This window comes from Palaemon carinicauda, chromosome 16, assembly GCF_036898095.1.
Source record: "Palaemon carinicauda isolate YSFRI2023 chromosome 16, ASM3689809v2, whole genome shotgun sequence".
Classification (NCBI taxonomy): Eukaryota; Metazoa; Arthropoda; class Malacostraca; order Decapoda; family Palaemonidae; genus Palaemon; species Palaemon carinicauda.
The window spans coordinates 11,148,452-11,168,345 of record NC_090740.1 but is presented as its reverse complement, the minus strand read 5'-3'; the positions used below and the strand labels follow the sequence as shown (position 1 = coordinate 11,168,345).

The following is a 19,894-nucleotide window of genomic DNA, read 5'->3' as shown; positions in this document are numbered from 1 at the left end:
ACTTACAGACATTGTATTTTGATCAAATGTTCTAAATCATTGTAAAGATCAATTGAATTTTGAATTTGAGAAGATTGAATGGGGTCTGGGATGTGAGAGAGAAATTGCACTAGATATTATGATAATGTATAATCAATAGGTTCTCTTGCAATGTTGACTGGTATTATTGTATTGCCATTTTTAAGGGTTTTAATCATCCAATTTTAAATAAAAGGCAAACACGGTCTTGAATTATTATTATTATTATTATTATTATTATTATTATTATTATTATTATTATTATTATTATTATTATTATTATTATTATTATTACTTGCTAAGCTGCAACCCTAGTTAGGAAGGCAGGGTGCTATAAGGCCAAGAGTTCCAACACAGAAAATAGCCCAGTGAGAAAAGGAAATAACGAAAAACCACAAGAGAAGTTTAAGAATTATTTAAAAGTTTTGCTTATATCAAATTTGTATCTCCTGTAGAATTATTATCACCCAGGTCACCAACGCCAGCTATTATTACTAGGAAGACGATTCTACAGGTGGAATATCCTGGGGTGACGATTCTACAGGTTGGGGATTCATGGGTGACGATTCTGCAGGTGGAATACCCTGGGGTGACGATTCTACAGGTGGAGGATTCTGGGATGACTATTCTACAGTTGGGATAACCTGGGGTGACGATTCTACAGGTGGGGGATTGTGGTGTGACGATTCTACAGGTGGAATACCCTGGGGTGACGATTCTACAGGTGGAGGATTCTGTAGTGACTTTTTCTACAGTTGGGATAACCTGTGGTGACGATTCTACAGGTGGAATACCCTGGGGTGACTATTCTACAGTTGGGTTAACCTGTGGTGACGATTCTACAGGTGGGAAAACGGGGTGACAATTCTACAGGGGCAGATTCTGGGGTGACGATTCTACAGGTGGGAAAACGGGGTGACAATTCTACAGGGGCAGATTCTGGGGTGACGATTCTACAGGTGGGAAAACGGGGTGACAATTCTACAGGGGCAGATTCTGGGGTGACGATTCTACAGGTGGGGGATTCTGGAGTGACGATTCTACAGGTGGGATAACCTGGGGTGACTACTCTACAGGTGCACATTCTTTGGTGACTATTCTACAGGTGATCCCCAAAGTGCATTTGTTCCTATCACAGACAAAACATTTGCTATCTTCAAATATTCAATTCTGTCTCATATCCACATCAGTAGGCTACAAGTCAGCAAAACTGATTTCAGATTTCCCCTGATGTGTTTTTAAACATATTTATACGAAATGAAATCCCACATTTCATAGGATTCCAAAGCAATTATTATGATATGCAAATGGGAATAGATAGTTGAATTGAAAATTTGTTTTTACTGAAATACATATCTTTAACAAATTTTTTAAGGTTTTTGCTATATACACGACCCATATAATGTGAAAATAAGTCTTTCGTGGATTCAACATTTTGTTCAAATGTCAGTGGGTGATGGGTATATATATATATACATATATATATATATATATATATATATATATATATATATATATATATATATATATATATATATATATATATATATATATATATATATATATACGGCAAAATCTAAAAATATCTAGAAAAATAATTGTTAACACCAGTGATGATAATGAAAATAAGAGCTCCAACCGAGAAAATAGCCCAGTGAGGAAAGGAAATAAGGAAACAAATAGAATAGTGTGCCTTACTATACCCACAAACAAGAGAAGTTAAACATAAGACAGTGGTAGACCATGGTACAGAGGCTATGGCAAAACCCAAGACTTGAGAACAATGGTTTAATTTTGAGGTGTCTAGGAGCTGATTAGCACAGCCAGGGTCTCTTCTACACAATGTGTGGTTCTGTGAGTTTTGTAGATATGTTTATTCGGAGAAATGGAAGGATTATTGTATCTAGGAAAAGAATTCGTTTGATTTGGAATAACTATACTTATGTGACAAATGTTGCCCAGAAAATTTATTAATCAAAAGGAATTAAACAAAACTTCATCATTAAATAAAACGATTTTAGTGCAATGCAGAAACATAAATGGCTGGCTGTGCTGGAATCTTTACTTTTTAAGTAAAACTCAAGAGTTCCTCCCCTGTTTAGACCAGATCTGAAATCCTTCTCGCTCACTGTTCAAAAGAATAGGTTTCCCTTTCCGCTGATACGATTGAGAGGGACGAGGGAACGGAAGTACTCAATTTTCTTCAGTTTTAGTTTGTTAAAGCTAAACTGAATAGAAATACGTTCCAGCCTCACAATATTAAGAAATTATTACTTGATATTTATGGAGGTGTAAGCTTCGATGATAGATTTTTAAGGTAATGTGATTCATATTTCATAAATTATTTGTTATTTGTGGCAAGTTTGCTGAAAGAGTAGCTTTGCACTTAGATAATTAATATGGTTCCTTTTTAATTAAGTAGATAAACTGAATTGCATTAACGTTACACCTACTAATTGCCACTGATTTTCTATCAATTCAATACTCTCTCTCTCTCTCTCTCTCTCTCTCTCTCTCTCTCTCTCTCTCTCTCTCTCTCTCTCTCTCTCTCTCTCTCTCTCTCTATATATATATATATATATATATATATATATATATATATATTGTATATAATTAGTGTGCATTTTTATGGGGTTGTCAATGCATTTGTTGTCTTGCATAAAATTTCGAGTAGTCTTTGAAAAGGACAAAAAACTAGTTTCTGGTATTTCCTCATTTTTATCGTAAAATCATTATAATTAATTATGCATTTAACATAGTTTTCTTTGTTCTATCTTTATATCTTAACATTAAAAAGAAAGACACGATTAAATAATAATTTTATAAGAAAACAAAGACATTAAAGGCAAAATATCCACGTTCCAGTATTCTTGTCAAATGTATTCTTCCGCAATTAGTTGTGCCAGTGTTGACAGATATAGGGATTTATTCCTAGATTTGTGGATTTTGGGTGTCTGATGGGGATATTCTGTACTTATGTCGTGTATTGTCCTTGATGTCTATAAAGAAGAATAAAAAATGAGTAAACCTTCATATCGTTTCAATTAGTTTACTTGCACTCATATGAAGAATAGAAAGTAATTTCTATATTGGTAAAGCCTACGTGATCAAAACAAAATATATATGTGGAAATGGGAATTTTTGCGTTGTTTTGGGGATTTTTTATCATGAATTTTGGGGATTTTTAGACTAACCCATCTGGCATTGGCAACACTGGTCATTGGCTCATTGCTACACGTGTCATCGTGTGTGTTGGAGGAAAGCCAAAAGAAGAAATAGTTTTTGTGTCTAACATTTTCTGTAATTTAACGTCCCACATTTACCAGAAGGTTGGTACCGTTAATTAAGGTACCAGGTGAGGTATATTGAAGTGTCTTTTGTGTTATTTTCAAATTGAAAATGTAGATATGTGTTTTGCAATGATGTCTGGCCTACTTCATTTGGAGTCGTCATTCATAGGGTAAGGCATTTTAAAAATGGCGTAACTTTACAGGTGCAAATCCTACGCATTGTGCTATTCCAAGTCCCATGTGTAATGTAGATTAGTTTTAATAGGCTATAGAACTATGCAACTATCTAGGGGCCTCTGGTGTAGAGGTTTCTATAGTGTTTTTCCTTGTGATTTTTTTTTTTTTTCAAATTATTAAATGAAATTATGGCTGCTAGGATGCAAAAGAATTTTGACTAAATATCAATTGTAAGGTACCTATACTCGGAAGAGTCGACAGGCCACAATTATTACTGATTGACATCTTATTCTTAAATCTGTTAATATGGTACACTCACTTTGGAGCCTGTGTATATCAGCGGCCAGTTCCTCATGTGTTCATTAAAAATGGACATCAACTAGCCTAAATTTTCCCCCCTAACCTTACCTACAAGCCATGCCCTTACCTACTTGCCTAACTTGCTAATGCCCCCCTGCGAGTTCCCTTACACTGCTGTATTCTAAGTTGGACATAATACATACAGATGGCTGCTATCATACGCTCCCTCAATTTCCAGTGAAAATGCAATGCGTTAAAAGAAATTGATGTGTGTTAGCTAGGTTTGCCCTTTTTTCCTCTATGGCTAATGGGGCCTGGAGCATAATTACGTGTATCGATTTATTTAAAAAGGAGCATCGTTTCTTAAGTGCCTGGTTTTCTTTTGAGAGAACGATTGTGGGGTACTGTGCATGTGTTGCTTGCATTCATGTTTGAAAGCTTTTGTTTTATCTATGACTAATCAGCTGGCCTTTATAACGCATTAAGAACATCGGTAATTGTGTAGGAGACCTCCGCGCTCGATTTAAAAGTTTCTAAAAGTAGAAAACGAAAGAAAACAGTAAATTAGAGCTACAGTTACCTTGAAACTGTGAGATAATCCTCCTACAACCATCTAACTCTTACACAGAAAATGTAAGCATAAACCTACTACTACAATTATGGGGGACCCCAGTGGGAAGCGGGGTTTTTGGGAGGGGGGAGGAGGAGAAAAGTGATTTTTCGGGGCACTACCGAACCTAATACAACTACCTACCCTACCCTGGGGGCCATGTACCCCTCCCTAGGCCTACCGGGGGGGGGCTCCGCCCCCCCTGCGACCCCTCCTTAAGGCCACAGTAATTTTCAGGGCACCACCGAACCTAAGACACCCACCTAACCTAGCCTATGGGGCCCTGTACCCCTACCTAGGCCTACCGGGGGGGGGGGGGCTCTGCCCCCCTGCGACCCCCCCTTAAGGCCACATTGAGTTTCAGTTCAAACGAAACAAATTCAAATGAAAACGCCTTTTGCAAGAAAAGGAACACAAACTTCAAATTAGTCTCAATATCTAACTTCGTTTCCAAACCATGTACCTTTGAAACAAGACACGAAAAAATTGCACCTCCTCTTCCTTTTCCCACGAGTAACCACACTACGATCACACCGGAATGCTAATTTGTTGTAATCTATACGGCACACATTTTCACAATTAGGGCACTTTTTCTCTGCCAAAATCAAACCATGACGTTGAGCAAATGCAATTAGCAAATCAACTTTCCCTGAATAATGTACACAAAAATCCCCATAAGAAATAAAGCAATTGTCACAAGTGACACAGTCGGAACGGGATGAAGGTCCTTCACGGCAAAATGAGCTTTTCAGTTTGAAGGGAGATCCGAGACGTGCAAAAATATTCCTCCGCGGAACTTCACGTAAACTGTGGTAACTGGTGGAAAAATAGCAGGGATAAGTGAAGTAATAAGTGTCAGCATTGGCTAGATTTGTAAAAACCGCCATGATTGGTTTTCAAACAGTGTGACATCAAGAAAACACCTGTTATTGGTTAGAATAGCATTGAGAACTAGTCTGCCATACGCAGTAAGGCGGTGAAACAGCTCATTTTAGCCAAGACATCACACAGTAAACAAAAACAAACACTTAGAAAAAATCCAAATGAAACATAACTATACACACGAATATCTTCGTTAAATAGAAGCTGCTCATATATTGACTATTATATAAGCGTTCTATATGATATAATAGTGAATTGTAGGTGTTTAAATTCTTCAAGATCTTCTGTGGAGCTCTCCTACACATTTACCAGAACATCCAATTATGCATAAGCAGGTAATTGTTTTACAAAAGCCCTTGTTTCCCATCCGACTTTAATTCTATCATGAGTAACAATTAGAAGGCCTTTTCCACCGGTGTGATTTATTTCAAAATTGTGTAATTTCTGTCATTTGTCATTAATTGTGCTTAAAAGTCTCTGATCAGTGTATTGCTTTATGTGAAAATAAAGTTAACATCTCTATAATAATTACCCACATGATCTAAGTGTGCAGGTCATCCAAGTAGGCCTTCCCATTGCCATAACAGGGTCTGTGAAATTGTTTATTTCCCAGTAAAAAATCATCCGAGAAATGTAATATAGAGCATATGTAATTATAGTACTTAATAAAGACCCCTAGAGTAGTCGTGGGCAGCAAATTCATGAGAAAAATTATATAATACGGAGCTAAATTTCCAGTAGAAAAATAAATTGCTACAATACATATGGTGCTTTCATCAAATTCAACCCTTAAATCCACTGCAAATAAATCTTTCTCCTGTTATCCTCACCCCCTCTTTCCCTACGGACACAGGTGGGAATCGGGAACCTTAGGTGGGTGAAAACGGTTAAGAACGTGATTATTCAACACTCGAGATTCGTTAAAGGTCACAGAACCTAACCTAACCTAGTAGTTCTCAGGTTACAGACCTAGCTGGGGTTAACCCTCCCTGACACCCCCCCCTCTCCTAGGGCACAAACCTGCACAAACCTACCCTGGTCAAAGACCGTGTCAGACTTGCATTATACAAGAATTAAATGAATATGCCAGAGGATTAGAAATGCCAATATTTTGTTTAATTTTTTGCTGATTTATTATGCATCATCCCAAAAAATATTCTATAGCATAGGAAAGGTTAGTTTTACCATTATTTTTTTTTTTTTTATTTGGCAGTAAATTTTATCCATGCAAAATCCCCGGTTCTCACTTGGTGGCCCCCATTACCCACGGGGTGGCCCCATTACTATAGTAGTTATTAGGGTATATCATATCAACTGTTTATATACGACGGAAATAAATTTAGTTTTCTAAGAAAACTGGAGATTTTTTATGTAAAACTACATTCCTTTATTAGTTAAGCTTTTTCCGTGTATTTCTATAATACTACCGTGCATCCTGACATGGCCTACCATAAGCTAGCCAACAACATATACTTTATGTATTACAACCAAAATCACGGTCCGAACAAAATTTAAATCAACCCTTTTGAAGCATTACTGTTCAATGCATCCTATTATACTTTCCCACTTATTTAAATTACAGGAATGTGTACTAACCTAAACCTAACCTAGGATGCAGAATCCTTACCTTGCCAGATTTGAGACACCACTGCCCCTCCTAATGTGACTTACAGTGCTGTAGAAAGTAACAAATTATGAAGATATATCCCATCTTGAATGGCTTTGCTGTAGATATAATCGGTAATAGTTTACAACACCACGCTCTCCATTTACTCTAAAAATAATGCAATCCTGCAGTTTTCATCTTCTTGCACAGTAATTAGGTGGTTATTTAAGATCTGAGAAAGCAATAATTAGCAAGATATGTTGAGGAAGGGGGAAGAGGTTATAAAAAGAAAATAGCTCGGTTTCCTCTCCAAACGACTTGGAACTGACATGTCTACAAAGTCAACGAAACAGGATTCGTGACGCCAGCGTACATAAACAGAAGTTCGTGATGCCAGCTTACATTTCATATACTGTATATTCAAAATATACTTAATCAAAAATTGAGTGATTACTCAAAAGTGTGACTATTTGTAAATTGCATATTTTATGGACACTTTTGAGTAATTAATCCATTTGTTCCGTAACTGAAATACAAACCACGCTATTTAATATGGGTTATTACTTCGGCGCAGCTGAAATGACGAGCCATTAGAGTTTTAACGAGGGTTTACTACCACACCGCTAGTTAGCGGCGGGTAGGGAGGGGTAGCTTGCTACCCCCTCCCCTTTCACACACCAGTGAATACTTCACTTTGCTTTTGGCTCGGGGGATGAACAGAGGTGTCTGCTCTCACCCTCGCTTTGACTGCCATTAATCTGTTTTGCTTTTTCTTTCTACAGTGTGTGAAGTTGGCCTCTATTATTATGCGTACATGTCCTGGTTTACCTGACCGCCATTGTGGGACCTTTATGTCGGCGGTAGAAACAGATCCTCACACCTTGTGTTCTTATTGTAGGGGCCAACGGTGTGAAAAGGGTAATGTATGCTGTGAGTGTAAGGAGTGGTCTACCTCCCAGTGTGAGAGGTTTGCTCGGTGCCAGAAGAAGAAGTCCAAAAGGGATATTTCTCCTCCAAAGGCTTCTTTGAAGAGAGAAAACCCCTAGGCCTCTTCTTCCGTAGCCCAAACCACCTCCGAAGCTCCCACTTGATCAGTCTCTTCCGAGAGGCCGTCGAAGGGGACCGTAGACCGTTGTTCTGTTGACCGATCCCGGGGTGCGGGAGAGGTAGTTGCCTCCCATAGCAAGGCAGCTGCCTCTCCTCCCTCGGAGGAAGATATTGATCCTCTGTCTATCGTCGACGTTGTTATAACGGAGGCCTCCGGTGTGTCGGATCAAACTGCTCCTGTTGTTGCTGAGGTAGCTGAAGGCTCTGATTCCCCCTCTGAACATCTTTCGAGGGTGGAATTTAGTCCCACGGTCTCTCCTGCTGGTGATTCTCCCCCCCAGGTGGAGTTCACTTACAGAGACTCCTCTGCGGAGGCCTTACAAAGGTCAGCTTGCTGATCCCACACCCCCTAGAGGGCGTATAACCGGAAGGCTCGTTCTCCCTTTCGCCGTAGAGGACTTCCTTCTCCTCACAAGGGAGTTAGGAGGCGCCTTTTCGGTTCGTCGTCCCCGCAGTCCTCTGCGGAGGAGACTCATCATTCACCGATCCTGCCAGCTACCACCTTAGACCTCTCCAAAGATCGTTCGCGATCTCCTTCAGTGGAAGGTCGTCCTTCGTGACTCCCTGACCTGTCACCCTCCAGACCTGCTGTCCTGCCATCACCTTTCAAGGATGCTGATTCTGTCATTGTACAGGCACCTGTCCCTTCGGGGCACAAGGGACTTGAGCGCAAAACTGTGCCTCAGTCCCTTAAGCCCCAGGCACCCCCTGCGCGCCGTCTTGCTGCTGTTCCTGACTTAGTGCCACTGCACTCTCTTGCGCGCGCTTCTGCTCCTGTTCTTACGTGCCCGGGGCCCCCTGCGCGCCCACGATCTCCTGCGCGCCCTCTTGCAGTTCCTCTTATAGCGCGCCAGCGCCCTCCTGCAGTTCCTGCCACAGCGCTCAAGCGCTCTATTTCTCAGCGCTCTCCAGTGCCTCAGCGCACTTCTGGATTTAAGCGCACAGCTACAGTTCTTGACACAGCACGCAAGCGCTCACCAGCGCTCTTCTACATTCTAGCATTACAGGAGGTACCTAAGTTAGCGCACGGGTGCTCACAGGTACCCCTGCCTCCTCCTTCCAAACTGCGCACCCCTGTGCGCCCGAATCCTGTTGCGCGCCCAACTCAGCAGCGCACACCTGCGCGCCCCAATCCTGTTGCACACCATGCGCTCCCATCGCAGCAGCGGACACCAGTGCGCCCGAATCCTGTTAGCAGCACACGCCATTACGCCCGAATCCTGATGGGCACCATGCGCACCCACGATCTCCTGGGTGCTCAGCGCGCCCTCGTTCTCCTCAGAGGGCAGTTCCTGCACCACCTGCGCAACGTTTTCCTGCGCGCAAGCTCACCTTTGCGCTCTCACGAGGCTGCGCAATCGCGCACTCGCCCCGTGCTTCCTGACACGCGCGCTCCACGCCCACGCGCTAGGAATATTTCTCCTGCGCACTCGCGCCCAATAGTTTCACCTGCATGGGCTCATCAGCAGGTTCCTGCGGGACCGCGCACACGCGAGCAGAAGGTTACTCACGCTCCAGCTCCTATCCAGCCTTCAACCCCGCCCAACGTTCCAGCTCCTGCGCGCCGCACTCCCTCGCCATCACCCATGCGCGCCCTCGCCCGCTCACGCGCTAAGTTCCTTCCGCGCGCGATCCAGGGCAGGGCTCATCACGCGACCACCAGCGCGATTTACGCCGCGATCGCTAGCACGATCCCGCACGCTACTTCATGGGGTTTCAGGCAGACGGATAATCTTCTCGTTCCCCCCTCGCAAGTGCAGAACAGCGCTCTCGCCGGAGGAGGGGGGGTCCCGGACAGGTCTAAGGACACTTTTTTTTTTTTAGCTCCGTTTTAGGCGAACCTTCGTTTCTCGACTCCTCCTAGGGATCGATCGATCCCCTTCCTTCCAGAGGGAGTGTCTGACAGCGCGACTGTCAGCCAACAGGCCTGGTTTGGTACCATAGTCAGAGCTCTCATGCAGGCTTTTAAGCCTGTGTTCTCTGAACTAGGTCACAAAGCAGTGGCTACCTCGTCTCCCCTGAAGAGGAAGAGGAGTCCCCTCTGTAGTGACTTCTCCGAGGGCTAAGCTGTCTCCTCGGAAATCCTTGCGCAATGCTCCCTCTCCCCCCCAGACTCTCTCCCTCCCCCGCGGACGAGGATTTCCCATCCTCAGGGGAGTCGGATGAGCCGGTCCGTTCCCCCATCGCACCAATGGAGGAAACTCTGCCTCTCCCTGATAAGTCTCCTCACACGGGGTTGGAGAAGAGCCTGCATCCATCGTTGCTAGAGTCCTGTATCCCCCCCAGGAGGGAGCCGAAGGACTCGAAGACTTTGCCTAAGTCTTCTGCAAGGATCAGACAGGAACCAGCTAGACCTTCTGAGAATGTCCACGTGTCCCCCCTGGAAGAGCCACTGGGGACTGGAGACTTTGCTGCTAGCCCTTCGGGAGGAGAGCATCAAGAGTCAGACCATGCGTTCTGGCAAGTTCTGACCCTCATGAGAAATCTCAACTGGTTTCCGGACCCTGAGATTCCTTCTCGTGAGGGTAAGGACACGGTCCTGGACTGAGTCTATGGCACTCAGAAGCCCTCTAGGTCCATTGCAGCCTTGCCCTGGTCACAAGGGATGAAGAGTGCCAGAGACAAGGTCGAAGGCCAGCTCTCCAAGCTTGCCTCCTCCAATAGATCCAGCGCCGGTAACAAGCTCCTCCCTCCTCCTCGAGTCCACCAGAGGAGGTATTTCGAGATCTTAGAGGAGACTTGTTTGAGTCTTCCCATTCACCATTCTGTGGAAGAACTCGCTGGGGGAGTCCCTCTAGAGAGACTTTCCAACCGGCAGGTTTCGTATTCTGCTACTGAGATCGTAAGCCAGGAGAAGGTGGAGAAGTGTGCCATGCAGGCAACTTCGTGTTTTGACATCTGGCTGGGGTCTCTGGGCATCCTGGTGCGGTCTGAGGACCTGTCCAAAGAAAGCCCCAGGAAGGCACTGGAGACATTCTTACTCTGGCACGCAGACCATCGAGTTTCCGGCCCACCAAGTCTCAAGCTTGTGGGCCAATACGATCCTGAAACGTCGAGACACAGTTGCCGAGAGATTCCACCAGAAAGTCCCCAGTTCCGACGTTAGCAGGCTCAGACACACTTCTGTGCTTAGGAAGAGTCTGTTCGAGCCTAAGGACGTGGAGCTAGCCGCTGAGAGGTGGAGGAAGTCCAACCAGGACTCCCTCCTCCATAGGGCCCTGACATCAAGGCCCTACAAACCTCCAGCAACTCATAAGCCCCGTCCAGCTAAGAATATGAAAAAGACGACAGCAGCAAAGCCAAAGGTGTTTAAGCCCTTTCCCGTCAAGGACAGGAAGGGCAGGAAGTCCTCCAGGGGAGGTAAAAATCCTAGAGGGAGCGGCCGAGGCAGTAAACGCTAGGATTGGCAGTCCCCCTGCATGTCCACCAGTGGGGGGATGCCTACAAAGTTGTGCGACAAGGTGGCAGCAACTTGGGGCAGATACCTGGACAATTTCCGTGATCGCTCAGGGTTATCGCATCCCGTTCACATCCTCTCTACCTCCCCTGACAGCGAGGCCAGTGTCATTGAGCTCCTTTACCATTGGATCGGTAAGAGGGCAAGCCCTCCGGGCAGAAGTCGAGACCATGTTGAAGAAGGACGCTCTTCAAGAGGTGGCAGACGGGTCCCCAGGCTTCTACAGTCGACTTTTTCTTGTAAAGAAGGCGTCTGCAGGCTGGAGACCAGTCATCGACCTCTCGACCCTGAACGGATTTGTCAGACAGACTCCGTTCAGCATGAAGACGGCAGACACGGTCAGACTTGTAGTGAGACCGCAAGACTTCATGTGTACACTGGACTTGAAGGACGTGTACTTCCAGATCCCAGTCCATCTGTCTTCCAGGAAGTATTTAAGATTTTACCTAGACAACAAGATCTACCAGTTCAAGGTGCTGTGCTTCGGTCTCTCCACAGCTCCTCAGGTGTTCACCAGAGTGTTCACCGATATCATCGTGGGCTCTCAGGATCGGTATCCATCTCCTCCGTTACCTGGACGACTGGCTGATCCTAGCAGACTCGGAGGCAACCCTTCTTCGCCACCGAGACAGGCTTCTCGAACTTTACCAGGATCTGGGGATCATGGTAAATCTCGAGAAGTCCTCTCTGCAGCCCACTCAGAAACTGGTATACCTAGGCATGGTCAGAGACACCAATCTCCTCAAAGCCTTCCCATCAGACGACAGGATAGCAAGGCTGAAGAAGGTCGCAAGGCCTCTCCTCAAACGAGAAGAACTTCCAGCCCAAACGTGGTTACGTCTCCTCGGCCACCTCTCTTCCTTGGCCCGTCTGGTTCCCATTGGTCGCCTCAGAATGAAATCTCTCCAGTGGCGACTCAAGTCTCGGTGGAATCAAGGACACGATTCCCCGGACTCTCTGATCCCTATGGGTCCCGCGGAACAGACGGAACTTCAGTGGTGGTTAGCAGACGATAACCTATGAAAGGGAGTAGATCTTGAAAGGGAGTAGATCTTCTCGTCCTTCCCCCGGATTTGATGTTCTCGGACGCATCAAAGATAGGGTGGGGGGCCCACGTTCTGAACCACAGGACATCAGGCCTGTGGTCAGAATCAGAAAGGTACCTCCACATAAACCTGCTAGAAATGAAGGCCGTATCCCTGGCACTTCAGAAGTTCCATCAGGTCCTGGCAGGCCACTCTGTGGTGGTGATGAGCGACAACACCACAGTAGTGGCTTATATCAACAAGCAGGGAGGTACCTTCTCGGAACAGCTATCCCATCTTGCAGTAGAGATACTGAGATGGTCCGAAGTCCACTCGGTCACACTTTCAGCACGCTTCATTCCAGGCAAGAAGAATGTGCTCGCTGACAGTCTGAGCAGAGCGACGCAGATAGTGAGTACCGAATGGCCTTTGGATCCTCAAGTAGCCAACTAAGTCCTGACTTTGTGGGATTCCCCGACTGTGGATCTGTTCGCTACAGAGCTGAACTTCAAGCTCCCGCTGTACTGCTCCCCAGTCCCGGACCCCAAGGCTCTCTGGCAAGATGCCTTCCAACAATGATGGGACAACATTGACGTTTGCGCCTTTTCCCTGTTCTGTCTGATGAGGAGGGTGCTCAACAAGACCAGAATATCGGTCAATTTATCGATGACCCTGATAGCTCCGCTATGGCATCACGCAGAGTGGTTTCCGGACCTTCTGCAACTCCTTACGGAGCCCCTGAGAGAACTCCCTCCACGTCACGAGCTACTCAAACAACCACACGCTAACATCTTCCACAAAGCCGTAGCTTCGCTTCGACTTCACGCCTGGAGACTATCCAGCACCTCCTCACTGAGAGAGGATTTTCGCAACAAGTTGTGAATAGGATGTCTGGACACCTGCGCAGGTCATCCGCAGGGGTCTACCAGGCGAAGTGGCAAGTTTTCTGTGGTTGGTGTCATGGAAGGGGTATCTCTCCACTCGATGCTACTATTCCAGCAATAGCGGAGTTCTTCGTGTATTTGCGGGAAGAAATGCGCCTTAAAGTCTCGGCGGTGAAAGGCTATCGCTCAGCCTTAAGTCTAGCCTTCAGGCTCAAAGTAGTGTACATTTCTTCCTCGCTGGAACTTTCTCTACTCATACGGAGTTATGAACTTACCTGCCCTCAGTCGGAAGTGAGACCACCTCCATGGAACGCGGTTAGAGTTCTCAGGTCTCTGAAGAGACCTCCCTACGAACCATTACGCCGGACTTCAGATCGCCACCTTACTTGGAAGACGGTGTTCCTGCTAGCTTTGGCTTCGGCCAAACGAGTCGACGAACTTCATGGTCTCTCATACGACATCACCCATTCAAGAGGAGGGGGGAGTTAACGTTCAGGTTTGTCCCTGAGTATGTTGCCAAGACTCAGAATCCGGGAGTGTCGGACACTCGGCTCAACTCTTTCCAGGTTTCAAGTCTTCGTTCTGAAACTGATGACCCAGACCATCTCCTACTGTGCCCAGTAAGGAGTCTGAGGTTGTATCTTAAAAGAACAGCTGCAGTTCGTCCCCTTGTTTGTGAGCACTGGGAAAACGAAAAGGAGGTTACTAGGAATATCATCTCAGCCTGGATTCGCAAGGTAATATGCCTAGCCTTGAATCGTGACCCTCCTCCGTCACGTTGCCCTCGAGCACATGATGTCAGGGGCATAGCTACGTCCCTGGCCTTCAAGAAGAACTATTCAGTGACGCAGGTCCTGCAAGCTGGGGTGTAGAAGCGTCAGACGACCTTCACAGCCCACTACCTGCAAGACGTGAGACACAGGAGACTCGATACATTCTCTATCGGCCCTGTGGTGGCTGCACAACAGCTGGTCTAACCTTAGGCTCCTTAATGGACAGGTAGCAGAAGGTTGAGGGCACTGTTACCCAGTTTTAGTCTGCATTAATGAAAAGGTTTGCCTGGCCCTTATTCTTTTCTTCATCCTTTCTCCCTTGGAGAAAGCAGCATCCTGGGTTCTCTGCACAGCTGACCTCAAACCACTGCAGGTAAACCATGCTTCCTTGTGTTCCTAGTATTAAGGTTAATACTGTCACGTCCCCATACCCTGACGAGGGGGTATTGGGATCGTCCTAACCTAGATTTCCATCTAAAGAACTCCAGGTCAACTTCCTAGGACGAGTCACGCTTCTCACCTTCACACACAGCTTATGGAGGCAGCAGCAGTTGCACAGCAATGCTAGCGAGGTGCAGGGACTCCTTATAGCCTGAGTACTTACACACTCAAATATGGAGTCCCCGGGCAAAGCCAAAGCCAGTATGGCAGGGACTTACCACCCTTCCTAAGGGGTGAGTCACTCATATTAAATAGCGTGGTTTGTATTTCAGTTACGGAACAAATGACAAATTCGTAGATAATTTGTATTTCTCCTAACTATACAATCCTTAGCTATTTAATCAAACTTGTCCGCCAGCCCTGTCCCCCGTGAAGTCCTATCTCTAAGCAAAGTGAAGTATTCACCGGTGTGTGTTAGGGGTGGGTGGGTGGGTGGGTGGGGTGGGGGGAAAGCAAGCTACCCCCCCTCCCCGCTAACTAGCAGTGGGGTAGTAAACCCTCGTTAAAACTCAATGGCTCGTCACTTCAGCTCCGCTCCGCCGAAGTAATAGCCCATATTAAATAGCTAAGGTTTGTATAGTTAGGAAAAATACAAGTTATCTACGAATTTGTCATTTTTAACTAAGCATATTTTGAATATACAGTATATCAAATGTACGTTGGCATCACGGACTCCTGTTTATGTGCGCTGGCATCACGAATTCTGTTTGGTTGACTGTGTTGACATGTCAGTTCCAAGTCGTTTAGTGAGGAAACCGTGTTATTTTCTTTTTATAACCCCTTCCTCCTTCCTCAACATATCTTGCTAATTATTGCTTTGCCAGAATCTAAATAACCACCTAATTACTGTGCAAGAAGATGAAAACTGCAGGATTGCATTATCTTGGAGTAAATGGAGGGCGTGGTGTTGTAAACTATTACCATATAATCTAATTATGGAGGTATATCCTAACTTAACCTACTGCACAACACATTCCTCTTTAAAACAGTTTACAAACTTTTACTGTACAATGTTAAGTTTTGTAATAGAAAGAATTATACAGCTTGGTGCATCAAAACTTTATCTAGGCACAATTAAAAATTTACAAAATTACTTGACTATAATAGTTGAATATCTTGTTGAAGCTGACCTTGCTTTTAATTAGCACTGTAGTAGATATCTGACTGTTTTGGCATATTTTGCTCTTAACTAAGAGGCAAGAGAATAATAACTTGCATATAAAGCAACACAAATGTGTAAAGAGCTTGTTATGTGATAGATATTTTAATTTCTAGCAAAACTGGAACTCTTAAGAAATAAGACGAGTGCTGGCTATGTTGACATTTTACTCAGTTGATATGTGAAACTTTGAATACAGTACTAGCAAAACTGAAATTCCTTATGAGAAATGGACGAGTGGTGGCTAGTTTGTCATTTTTCTCAGTATGGTTAAAGGGGGTTGGGGCATAATAACTTCTGTATCGGTCAATTAAAATGTTAAGTCTGTTTCTCACTCTGTCCATCCTTTGCATTTGGGAGACTTTTGCTTTATTGCGAGTTATTGTGCATGCGTTGGTTTGAATCAGTTTGGGGAGCTTTGTGTAATTACGATTTATCTTTGAGCTTTTATTTTTTTCTTTAACCAATTCATCACATCTTATTGCTCCAATGCTTAACCCACACAAGAGCATTGTAGTTTGCCTCTCTGAGGTTGTGATCTGAACAATGAGGGCCCATTGGGCACCCTCGTAAGATGTGTTCCATTGTTTGTAGTGTTGTCCCTCATGGGACTACAGGGTTGGTAGCAAATACCAATTTGTGTTATCAACAGTTTTGCCCATTTTTACCCTTGCTCTAATTAGTTACCCATTCCTTCCTGATTAGGGCTGTTTCGCTGGGCAGGCCTTTGTTTTGGGTTGGACAGCACCTCATTGGATGGCCATCTGTCACTTTCCCACCTTCTCTAGCCTCTGAACAGCTGCCTAAATTAGTGCTAGTTCATCTACCGTTACAAAGCTTTTGCGTGATTTCAGTCTTCGCCTTGTTGCCTGGTGATTGTGGAGTGATGCTGACGGTCATTAACCTGTTAAGCTTCCCCCACCCCGACTTCCTTCCTGCTAATATACCATCATGGTTTTTTTTTTTTCTTCTTTTTTTTCTTCTTTTTTCCCCCCAGTTAGCAGTCATTTCACAAATGATAGTTTTTCAGATACTGTTAATTTTTGTGCTTATTTGTATTTATAGTTAAATGTAGGAATATTAATTAATGGAATAAAACAATTAACACTACTAATATTTCATTTAAAAAGGGTACATAAAACTGAATGAAAAATATATTATGCATTACTGTATTCTTTTGTTATTAACAGACTCTTCATCAATTATTTCATTTATTTCATCTAGAGAAATAAGCAAAACAAATTACCCTCTGCATAAATGCCGAAAGGGCACTGAAAGGAAACCAGTTTTCTAATGTCAAGCGATATTCAGAAAATTTGCCAAACACCACATAAGTTTACATTTATAGCTTGAGTGTGTTGCCATTTGGCATTCCTACACTTACTGTAAGAGTAAACGTAATATTATGGGATTGACGACTTGAAACACCCATTTAAAGTCATGAACGTAATATTCCATTGAAGGCGGTACCGAGTAGATTGTGGTGAATGTATTGTGTGTAACGCTTAACAGGTTAATTTTATTCTTTACAGGTGTTGCTAGTGTTTATTGTCAGATAAGGGGTGTTGGGATACTAGCTGTTATATAAAAATGGTAGTTAGGGTACCAGTGATAATCCGACAGTACTTATTTAGCTCTGAGTCCACCTTATGTGCATGACATGATCTTTCCCACACTGTTGCACAGTACTCAGCAGTAGAGTAACAAATTGCTGGGGCTATTTGTCTGAGTTGCAGGATCTGTTCCCCAGCTGGTGTTGCTGAGTTTGCTGAGATGATTGTTCCTAGTATCGACTTTGTTTGCTTTTATTTGTCTGTTCTTTGAAGGAAAACGTTTTGTAAATGGTGACACCTAAGTAAACTGGATAGGTGTGATTTTCCAGTTCTTTCACCCCATTAGATCTTTAACTTACTTTGACTGGTGATTGTTCAGGCTAAAAGCACACCCTTGGGTTGGCATTGAGGTGTCACTTTTTGTAGTATGTGGAGAGGTTAGGCAGGGGTTTGGGCAGTTTTACTTTGATGTTGGTGAATGGACCCTAGGGTTAGGGTCCCTTTAGCTTAAATCTCTCTGTACTATATCCTGTAACCCAGATCAGTTGTTACTATGTACCAAAAGAGCGCTGAAGCATTATCTTGAAAGATCTGCAGGAGCTTGCCCACATGTAAACAAGGTTTTTGTGAGCAGCAACAACATCAAGAGGAGGGTCAACAAGAATACGTTCTCTAAATGGATTCAACAGGTCGTAGATTGGGCCTTCAATCCGGACTCTCCTCCCCAAGATCATAGACCCAAAGTTCATGATGGCGGGGCCATAAGTATGTTGTTAGCGTTTAAAAAACTAGTCTACTGTATTCTTGTGGCACAGGTATTTCAAGCAGGTTTTGGAAACGTCAGATGACCTTCACAGCGCACTAGCTGCAAGACGTAACCCACCTGTGGAACTCTGCAAGCTGGCTTCCTGTCAGCCAGTAAATACCATATCATTTGTGTATCCTATAATATGGGATGTACAGTAGTTGTTACGTCCCCGTCCTCCCAGTGAGGGGCATTCAAGCAATGGCTGGGTTAAGTGAGCAGTGTTTTCCACTCCAAGAATCCTTACCTGATCAAGTCACAGGGTGTAGTTCTCATGCACATACTGATAGTCCAGGGCATCAGCTCTCACACATATGCAAGAGGTAGCGAGGTGTTGGGGTGCCTCTATTAAGCTTGCGCAAAGGACAGTCACACTCCGGGTCAAGTTACCAGCCAATTAGTTAGGTCATTCACTTGCCTAAGGGAGAGTCTTCATAGTATAGTGAAATGGTTTGTAGCCTATTAGGCATTGAACCAAATTTGGAAGTAATTTGTATTTTTCCTAAATACAAAGCTTGAACCCTCTACTCATACTGGCCTGCCATCACTGGTGTTTGTGAGAGCTGGGTGGCTAGTCTACCCCCTCTAATTAGTAGTAGTGGGTTGTTATATCACAAAAAGGATTTATGACTAGTTTCAGCTTCACTGAAGAAATATATCAAGAGTAAGAGTTTAAGGTTTGTATAATTTGGAAAAATACAAATTGCTTCCAAATTTGTCATTTTGTTCAATATTTACCTCTGTCTTTATTCTCCAGGTAAAAGTTGTTATTTTACGTATTTTAACATTGTTCCGTTTTTTTTTTTTTTTTCGATAAGAAGTAAACTAAGATGTGTTTATTTCACCAGCACAAGAGGTCCGATTGGTTTACTGTAATTCCTGCTTCAAGCCGCCAAGTTGTACCCCCACCCATCTATGCCAGGGTCAGTCATAGTGCTCCCACCATCAACGCAGGATTTAAAACCTTCAACCTCCCTTACTTAGGTAAGCATTTTTGTAAATATGCAAAGAAATTAGGGTCTGTTGGGTCCAGTATGACTACCATCACATAAAGACATCTCCGAGAGAGAAGTGCAATCAATTTTGAAATTTATTGTAAAGTCATCTAACTATCTGTAATTATGTTGAAAATGCACTCTGTTTAGTATATAGTAAAGCTACGGCTGCTCATTTGAAAGTAAGCAAATAGTGACCCACTGGTATTGCGTGCGCACCACTTCCATATACCACTTATCAGAACAGAGGAGTAGTGAGGTACAGTACTGTTAAATTTTAAACATAAGACTTACTCGGTAGTTATATATATATAGGTTACGTCCCTGACGTCACGGCAGAAAATTAAAAACTCGCGCCAATCGCTGTTTGGATAGCCAGGTGTACCACCCCTGCGCCCCAGCGAGGTACCTGGGAACCATTCCAGGAACCCTCATATATTCCTTGCCGTCGCTAGCGGCGACACGTGGATATTCTCCTCGTCAATATTGTTCTTATTTTGGTGAAGTACTGTACAAAACTTTGGTTGTTGACTCTCGCTTGTTTTTTATCTCGCTTTTGGATATTCTTTAATACGATTGGAATTAGAAAATTTTGACCCTTGCTTGTTTGATTTCTCTCTTAAATTTTTCAAAATGGCTACCCCCCCCTAACTTTCAGGTTGTGTGTGAGTGGGTGTAAGACCCGAATGGCTAAAGCTTCTCTTGATCCCCATTCTCTCTGTGTGGTACTTGCAGAAGCTTCTCTTTATCCCCATTCTCTCTTTGTTACTTGCAGAGGTAAAGAATGTGATTTGGCAGATCGTTGTGATGAG

General features: G+C 44.0%; 1 long non-coding RNA gene across 1 annotated transcript in view; it reads left to right on the top strand.

Moving 5' to 3' along the window:
• The first annotated feature begins 3,282 nt into the window (after window positions 1–3,282).
• Window positions 3,283–19,894, top strand: part of LOC137655652 (uncharacterized) — a 35,605-nt gene continuing 18,993 nt past the window's right edge. The window contains exons 1-2 of the long non-coding RNA XR_011046845.1: window positions 3,283–3,373; window positions 18,936–19,071. This is a non-coding gene — a long non-coding RNA (uncharacterized lncRNA). The remainder of the gene's footprint in view (window positions 3,374–18,935; window positions 19,072–19,894) is intronic.